This window comes from Cyprinodon tularosa, unplaced genomic scaffold (genome assembly GCF_016077235.1).
Source record: "Cyprinodon tularosa strain WSP-4 unplaced genomic scaffold, ASM1607723v1 ctg1, whole genome shotgun sequence".
NCBI lineage: Eukaryota > Metazoa > Chordata > Actinopteri > Cyprinodontiformes > Cyprinodontidae > Cyprinodon > Cyprinodon tularosa.
Window position 1 is genome coordinate 1,728,581 of NW_024037781.1, and position 9,473 is coordinate 1,738,053.

Here is a 9,473-nt window from a genome sequence, read left to right on the forward strand (position 1 = left end):
TCTTTGATTTGATATAAAAATGTTTATTCCTGTTTTTAGAGACGTAGGGGTTGGCTGACATGGAGCGAATCCATTAGACTTGCATAAATTATTTGTTTTTGCTGTTTTTTTTCTCCATGTGAAAAAAAAAACAGCACAAACATTGACAGTGTTTGGCTTTCGTACAAATTCCTACAACTTGTTTTCCTTATCAAGAGGACAGGATGTAAGGAGCTGCCTGCCAGCGATTCAACACCTGGATGTTTATCCTGAGTATTAGTCCCTAACCTCCTTATAACCACATGATTTGAAAAAAATATTCCAACTATTTACATTAAGGAGAGAGGTTTTGCTGGTTATGGGTTTGTTATGCTGGAAACGTATCTAAACGCACAATTTTACTTTCCACCAAAATCCTATCTGCAATAATAGATATGTGCTACATAGAAATAAGTCTTTATATTTGGATCGCGGGATGGAAAAGGGCATTTGGTCTATAAGAGATTTTTTAAATGACAATGGAGGTTGGCTGTCCTATGAGGATTTTTGCTTACATGTAATTTAAACTGCTCCTAAGCTCAGTTTAACACTGGCAGCAAACACGTGCTGTGCGCTATTCCTGAAGACTTCGAATACAACTTTGTGGAATCAACTTCTAGTCATGACAGTGCAGGAGACCCTATTTTGCAGGTCTGCATTGAAGGGTCCTGACAGTGCAGTTCTGGGTCCTGACAGTGCAGGTCTGCAGCCAGACTCTCTTGCCATTAAGGCGTCCTTTCACATCAATCATCAGCATTTGCTGAAATACTCACCTAGATTCCATCAAATCCATCCGTCTCCATCTGTACTGCTCAACTCTTTGGATTATCCTCTGACACCACACAGACCCTGCATAATCTCAAACCTCTTCTCCCCTCCTATCAAGTCATTTCCCTGACCTCTTATTTCTGCAAAGATCCTCACCTCTTCATTCCTGCAGGCTAAACCTCCTGGGAGAACTGAAAACCAGTTAAGCTCAATGCCAGCAGCAGCAATAGAACCCTATGTAAAACATCCTGCTTCTCGTGACAATTTCTCCACTCGGGGCGCAGTCTTTTAGAGATTATGACTGACAGGCATATCTTTGAGGAGGTCATTGCAACTTGGCCGACTTTACAATCACCTCTGACATTCCCTCTGGGTTTTCAACCCCTTCCTCTTGTGATGAACTACTCCAAAGACAACAAAGACTGACTGCCCTCTGAAGTGTTTCTGTTCTACTAGTAAAGAAACTTCCTCAAGGCCAGCAAAAACTGGACCACTTGGGGAATCCAAATGACTCCAGAGTATATATTTGGCAGGATGTTACTTAGATTCTTGCCGCCCCTTTGAGGATGTGTTGATAAATCCATTAAGGAGTGAAGTGTGTCCAGTGTCAGCAGTTCTTTTTCTTTGTTTTCTTACATAAAGCTGTTTTAGCTGGAGGGGATGCCATCAAAACAAAGCCATGCATCCATGGAATAAAGATGACTTCAAAGAAATATGAATATTGACTGAAAAAAAAATATTTTGCAAACTTGTGGCAACTTGTAACTCTAGTCTGCAGCCCTCAGACGCAAAGGAATTCAAAAGAGGTAAAAGTAGAAATAAAGAGATGTAAAAAGATCCATCTAGAATGTTGTGTGAACGAAGCAAATGACCCCAAACCATGAAGCCAAACTCTGCCTTACCTCACACATTGCCTGAACCCAAAAAAACAAGATGCGGAGACAAAGAGCCAGGCGATGGCAGTTGATGAGTACCGCCACAAAAATGCAGCTTAATTGAAAACACAGATTGAAAGCAAGAAAGAGCTTGCAGGTTGGAGTATAATGACACCTGATAAGGAATATGAGACAATCAAAACACATTATCTTTGAAGAAAACAGTGAAGATAAAGTACAGGCTTGCTATTTCTTTTACATTCCAAACAATTATATATTTTACATTTAAATGATTCTACCTGTTACACAGTGAAATAGCGGGTTAGATGTTTTGTTCTGCTGGAAGGCAAACCTCCGACCCCGTCTCAAAGAGACTTGCCATCTTCCCATCATCTCTGATGTTCTTGGCTGTCACTGCGTGAGACAAGCATCCCCTACCCTTACTTTCCACCCCCGAATAACACAAAAATGGAAAAAAAAAACAATGAAAACTGAAAGAGAAAACTTAAACGGAACCAAAACCATGACATACACTGGTTTCCATGTAAGGATTATCCAAGAGAAGAGTTTGAATTCTAATAAATCTGATGCGAACACACAAAAACTAGGTGTGCTTTTGTGACGATTTAAACACATAAAATCTAAAGAAAACACATTTTGGTTACTTTTCGGCAAGTTAAAAAGGGCTCTTTGTATTGGCCCTTTTCAAAATGTATGTACTTTATGTAACAAATCCTACTGTGCAAGTATGTCAAGAACCTTTAATATATATTTTATCATGTTCGGTGAGTCTCACAGTGACTACAGATTTTGGTCTCATTGTGTCCCGTCTGTGTTTTCCTCTGGGAGGATGTGTGACAGGAAACAGTAACTGGTGTGAATTTCTTGCAAGGTTTGGGCAGATACTTCCTGAACCAAACCATGCCAGCTTAGAGTCTAGACCATCGTGAGAAAGGCAGCCAGAGGCATCCTTTCAAAGATGAAAACAATCGGAGATTCATAAACTACAAAATAGAGTTGAAGCTAGATATTTATCCAAGCTGTACTCATATTTTATGAGGACTTCCATGTTTTAGGTTAGTTAGTATTAGTATAGTATTAGTATTTAGTGTATGGCTTTAGCTATACTTTCTCCTTCTGGGTGGATAATAGAAAAAATTGAAAGAAATATCAATTAGAACATTTTCTGATTTGTCCTTAAACTGAAATTGTGTTCAACAAGCATTTCAGAAAGAGACAGCTTCTGTGTCCTACTTGCTTTTGTTCAAATAAGGCGTTTCTCAATGATTTGTTCTTATTGATTTGCTTAATAAAGAATGATTCTCAAGCTTTAGATGGCTGAGATGAAAAACAGCTCCTCTGAGAAGCAGAGATGAGAAAGATTAAAGATCACAGGAGAAACGTTGCGGGCTGCAAAACAATGTTGGAGGAGAGAAGGAGCTGGGGAGAAGCAAGGGCTTCCCTGAGAAAGCACAGCTGACGGTGCGATTCTCCAGCTCCCTCATGACAAGCCTGACCACATCAACCCGTTGACTTTATATTTAAGCCGCCTGAAGTTCGGGCCCACACACACTTCTAGCCCTCTGTACAGCAATGTGCTTCGGCTGAGTGTGAATCTCTGATTCAAAGGCATATAACCACATATTCTATCACTATGTTCTTTGGCTTTTGATTCAGCTTATTTTGCAGTAAAGTCAAGCAAAATGGTTTTAGTGATACTGTGAGTGTGCACACTGAGGAGTTCGCTGCTGCTAATTAAACTTGGCATCTTTCTTCAAAAGGGAAATGAAAATTTGAAAATCTGCTTGACTCTTTTGGACTTTCTCTCTTTAAAAAGTTATAGATTTTTGCCCCGGGACAAAAAAAAAAGACCTTGTGCCAAACTGAAAATAAAAACAATCTCTAATTAGTGAGCTGGCAAAACTGAAAGAGGTCCGTCCCATTTAGGAATTTGCCACAGATATGAGTCATGTCATGCTAGAGAGACAGCGAAGTAGCTGTCAAGCCTTCACAACAGAAGGACTCTGGAAAGACTATAGAGAACATCAGATCAGGGGGTCTGCAACCTGTGGCCCTGGAGGTTGATGTGACTCTTTGGAGTAGACCCTCTACAAAGGCTCTTAAAGGTATAGAAAATGATCCTTTATATCTGGGTGGATCATCTAAATAAGTGGTCCTCCTAATTGTCAATCATTCTGGTGATATGTTTACATAGGGTAATCCTACATGATAGTACCGTTAGCTATCTTTTTCTGCACATGCGCATTTTCAGGCATATATCTGTGGTGAGCTATGGCTTCAGCCAATCTTTGAAGCTCACCTTTCTCACCTTGGTTCTTTGAAAATGGTCGAGGGTCGTAAAAGAAAAATTGTCTACGAAGTGTATCAGAAGAAAAAAAAGGCTTCAGAAACGGCAGATATATCCCAGAATGCTTTGCGCGGACACCTCTCCTCGCTTTTCAGACATTGAATTTATAAAACTGCATTTTAACCTCTGCAATTAATATAAATATATATTTTTTAATCAATCTGCAAAAAAAAAAAAATGCATATAAAGATCCACTGGAGAAATTGACATACAAAAAAATTAGCTGCAAAAATTCAACTGCAGAAATTCATCTATAAAAGTTCTGATGCAAAACTGTTTTGATGACCCGAGCCACAGCATTCAAGATACGTCTAGCAGCTTTTAGCCAATCAAATGACAGTAATTCGGTTATGTGACACACCAGTTTGAGGTAGCTGATAGTGGAGCATGAACTAGCCGTCTTCAGTTATAACTTGGAGACTGCATATTTCTTTTAGCTCTTGCATTATTGGTAAAAACTGGAGACGATAGAAACATCTGTGATCATGAAGACCAAGATAGAACCATGAAGAAAACTCTGCATTTAGTTCAACTATGAGTGAATTAATTTATCAGTTCATTACGCAAATACCAAAACCTCTATCAGCTGCACATTGGAAAACTCCCCACTGCCATCCACACCATCAGCTGCTGATGACATAAAGTGCAACAGAGGCCTGTTTTTTCTTAGAGGCCGTTCATAATTTATTTGACAAGTTATTTTATGCAGATACTTTCTCTATATTGTTCCTTCTAATGTAGCATCTTGAGGTAAAGTGTATTCAAAATTATTGCGACTGTGTTTTTCACAGATTAATATGTCTGGATTGTTAAAACAGTGATGAGCATCTGCAGAAATTACTGATGTGTGATGCGACCAGATTAATTGAATTTGATTAGCTAAAAGCCACAGGACTATCTAGCGCTGATTGATTTGGGCAACACATTTTTGCATCTAATGTCTGCATTTGAATTTTTTTAAGATGAATTTCTGCAGAGGGATTTTTACACACAAACGTTGTTTGCTAGTGAATTTAAATTAAAAATATTAATTGCACAGGTTAAAAATTTAATTTTATAAATTCAATGTCCACAAAAGGTCCTATTCCAATGAGACTGTTTTACTTCCATAGATATTTAACAATTTTAGGTTGTGTTTTATAAAAGTTCCTGTAATATTTGCAGCTCTAAACAACTTTTACTTAGCCGGACAAGGATTGGATTTGAAAGGTTGCAGAGCCCTGATCTAGAGGATGTCCTGAGAAAGTATTGAGTGGTAAGAGAAACAGGGGGGAACCATTATCACACATTTAAATCTGTGCAGTTCCTTAGAAAACCAAAGAAAGAAATTAGTTTATATATTCAGGAAAACTGAGAATTTTTCATCTCTGAGTGTCTAAATACATTTTATACTAGACACAAAATCTCCTATTTTCCTAAGGTGTGATGGAACACATATTTTGGTCCAATTTTCTCCTCTTCTCTCCAAGAAGGGGAAGATGTAAAAAAATATACAAATATTGGAAAATATATTTTATAAACAACAAATTTCTTAGTGAAATATCTACCATCAGGAATAAAATAACATTTGGAAGTTGCCTCACCTGTTGTTACCAGGGAGATAATAAAGACGAAGCCCCATTCAAAGACGAGTTGCCTTTTGTATTTATACTTGTTTTTCTGTCTGATTCTGTCTCCTTGAACCCCCAGATGGCCGCTCACACTGAGCCTGGTTCTGCTGGAGATTTCTTCCTGTTAAAAAGGAGTTTTCCTCTCCACTGTCGCTATAAGCATGCTCGGTGTGAGGAATTGCCTTCAAGTCAATGAGTCGATGCAATTAACTGGCTGACTGTATGATGCTCGAATTGTTTCTGTAAATTGTTTCGGTCAGACAAACAGACCTCTGCAGTCCGGGTCGGACAGAACACCTCCTTTGTCATCACCCTAACCCCAGGCTCCCCAGGTTCTCCACCAATCATATTGTGAGGTTTGCAGATGACACTACGGTGGTGGACCTCATCAAAGACGACAATGACGAGGGTTACAGAGAGGAGGTGGAGCAGCTGGTGGGCTGGTGCAGAGACAACAGCCTGATTTTCTATGTGGAGAAAATGAAGGAGATCATCTTGGACTTCAGGAAGAACCGGCATAACCACACTCCATTGCTCATCAGCAGCTTAGCTGCAGAGGCAGACAGCAGCACCAAATTCCTGGAGGTGCACATTAAAGACAACCTTACCTGAACTGTAAACACCACCTAACTGGTCAAAAGGGCAAAGAAGCGCATGTACTTTGAGGACAGCCCACCTGCCGCCACCCATCCTCCCAACCTTCCCCAGAAGCATCATAGAGAGCATTCAGACCAGCTGTCTCACTGTGCGCTGTGGAGGCTGATTGGAAGAAGCTGAGAAGAGTAGTCAGAACAGTAGAAAAGCTCATCGGGGCTCCTCTTCCTTCCATAAAACACATTTCATCCCAGCGCTGCGTGTCCTGAGCCCTTAACATAAACAATGACCCCTCACACCAACACCATGGTCTGTTCTCCCTGCTGCCCTCTGGGAGGAGGCTTGGAAGCATCCGATGCAGGTCCAGCAGATTCAAGAACAGCTTCTTGCTTTGTTAAACTGTTGAAAAAAATGCAGAATTGCACAATATATATTTCATGCTTTGAACTTCCATATCAATGCGTTTTTTTTAACCATGTTTTTTTCTCCCACACTGTTTATATTTTATCACTGCTGCACTTTAGGAAATGGAAATTTCATTAGTGCTGTAAAAAAGGACAATAAAAGTTGTCTAAGTTTAAAATAAAGTCTCTTGAGATGGGGTTTGAATTTGGTGCTATAGAAATAAATTGAATTGAACTCATCACTTGGATTCTTCAACACTTTTTAAATTTGAAAACATAGGACCAGATGTGTGCATTTTACAGGATAACAAAGTATGCCTTTCTTTTTCATTTTAGTGTCCTGATTAAACAAAAGGCCTCATGTAGGTCCACACTTAAGAGATCACGTATTCAACTCACTCACACTGCAAATTATCTCATATATAATACCTGCTCTCAGAGGAAGAATCATGGCAGAATACCGAAGGGGAACAATCAGCGCCTCCACCCTGGAAGACCTGCCCTTCCCAGGGTGACAGAGCTGTTAAAGCTTGGGTGGAGGTCCAACGGGTTGTGGAGGAAGGAAACAAAAAAACTTGAAAGGGCGGGTCCTTCTCCCTCCCCTATGAATGATCCCCAGCAACCGGGGATATCCTTTAGGAGACTCGCACACATGGAAATACATCTACTGTACGCGTCACTCTTCACCCTGGGTGACAGGAGCAGCTTCCTCTTTCACACACAGAGCCAATAACAATACGCCCACGATGCGTTTGATCTGCAGTCACAAATCACCATACAACCATTCTTCTTCTATGATTGCCCCTGTTAGATCAAAAATCATGAACATTATTCGCTTTTCGAAGTTTAAACTTTTTTTTACATCTTTTAAAATCCAACCAAAACATTAAATTCATCTTATTGGCATTTTATATAAAAAATACCTTTCTCTTTAAATTTTCAAAATCTTTAAATCTTTAAAGCTTGAGGTCTTTTTATAACCTTACTCTGCTTGAATCTTCTCCTAAATTGTTTTGAAAAGCTTCAAGGTGTAAATCAGAATCAATTATGCATCAACGGGAAGTATGATATAAGTTGCAGAATTCATAGTTCCAGGAATCCCAATTGCAACGTATGAATAAACACCAGACTGCATTTCAACACTTATATAAAAGGCATGTGTGCTTCCACCCAAACACAAGTGACGGTAAAGGATTAGCTTTTTGAGGACAAGAACATTGTTTCAAACCATCCACACAGGACATTCTAAACAGAAAAAAAAAAATTCAGCCATGTGGTTCTGGTTTTCTCTGTGCACGGCCTTTCATTCATTCGGACTGCTGGACGGCTCCTAAATGCCAAGAGAGTTTGACATTTATTAGTTCAAGATGATGATAGTGATGATGGCCCTGCAGATGGTCTGTTAATACTTACTGCTGTGGAAAATAACCTGCAGCCCTTTCATGCCGATTTAGGGATAAGGAGACTGATGCAACGGGTCAGATGGCCAAAAACATTCACTATTCCTAAAAAGAAGAGATTTGAGCATTTCCCATTTAGCAGATATAACATCAATGGGCACATTTAAAAACAAACAAACAAACAAAAAACTTGTACATCACAAACATTTATGGATCATAAACTGTTTAATATTTCTGAACTGAAAAAATAGGCAGGAAAAAGATAAGGTTAGTAATATTAGAGAATTTAAAAAGTAAAGAAAGAACCAATGGAGAGGATACTTTGCAACACTAAAAACATTTTTTTTCTGAAGGTTTTAGGAATTCTAACTTTTTGTTTAATTTTTTCTATCACAGTTTTCTCCCCTCATCTAACTTTTCATTATTATGACAAAATGCAGCACTCTGTATACTTGAAGTATGTATAACTACTATGTTATAAATATCTATAACTACTTTATATAAGTTTAGCATGTTTTCTAGTAGATCTTTTGTGTATGTTTCCTACACTTTCTCTTGCATCTCTGCTATCTCTCTCCCGACAAAATATATGGATGTTTATAATGATTATTATGAGCTTGGATAAACAAAATCAAATTTTTTACTTTTCATGATAATGATAATATATACGGTACATTTGATTTATCAGCACTTTTAATAAAACAAATATACTTTATAAGGTTATTGAAAGCTTTAAAATGTGCTGGTGGATCTTGGATATACTGCTTTATGAAGCCAAAGAAAGGATTTAAGGGTTGAATGTAACTTACACTTTGACTTTTAAACAATTCTCTTATGTCTTTTTTTTTTCTCAGACATTCTGGCTACGAGTCTAATAACCAAACACACAAACACACGCATGCACGTGTCGCCAAGTCAAAGAATTGTGTTAATGAATACACCTGATATTACAAACCTTCTAGATTACGTGACCCAAGAGAAGAGAAAATGCCTAATTTACAGTTGCAGACTCATCAACTGTTATCTTTTGCAGACCCACGTTTTTCTATAAGACCATAACTCCTGGAAAGTTTAAGTTATCTCAAAAAACCCAAACATTCCAGAAATAGATAAAGACTTGCGACCCTACGGTTTTAATTATGGTAGCGTGCAGGACTTTCACAGCATTGTGACCATCCAATCACAGACCGATTCTGTGGGGCAGCAAAGGTTTGTAAAGTGAGCTTCTCAGGAGTGACCTAGGGGACAGCCAATCACACACGGCGGACAATCATAAGCTTGTGGAAGGTGTAAACTCAGGGAAACGGGCCTCAGCTTGAGCAGCAGTTTTACGTTTGCTCCAAGTACTTGACGATTGTCTGTGTACTGTTGTGTAACATTGTTTTTGGACTGTAGATACAGCAGGGGACCAAAACAGACTTATGATAAAGTGCAGA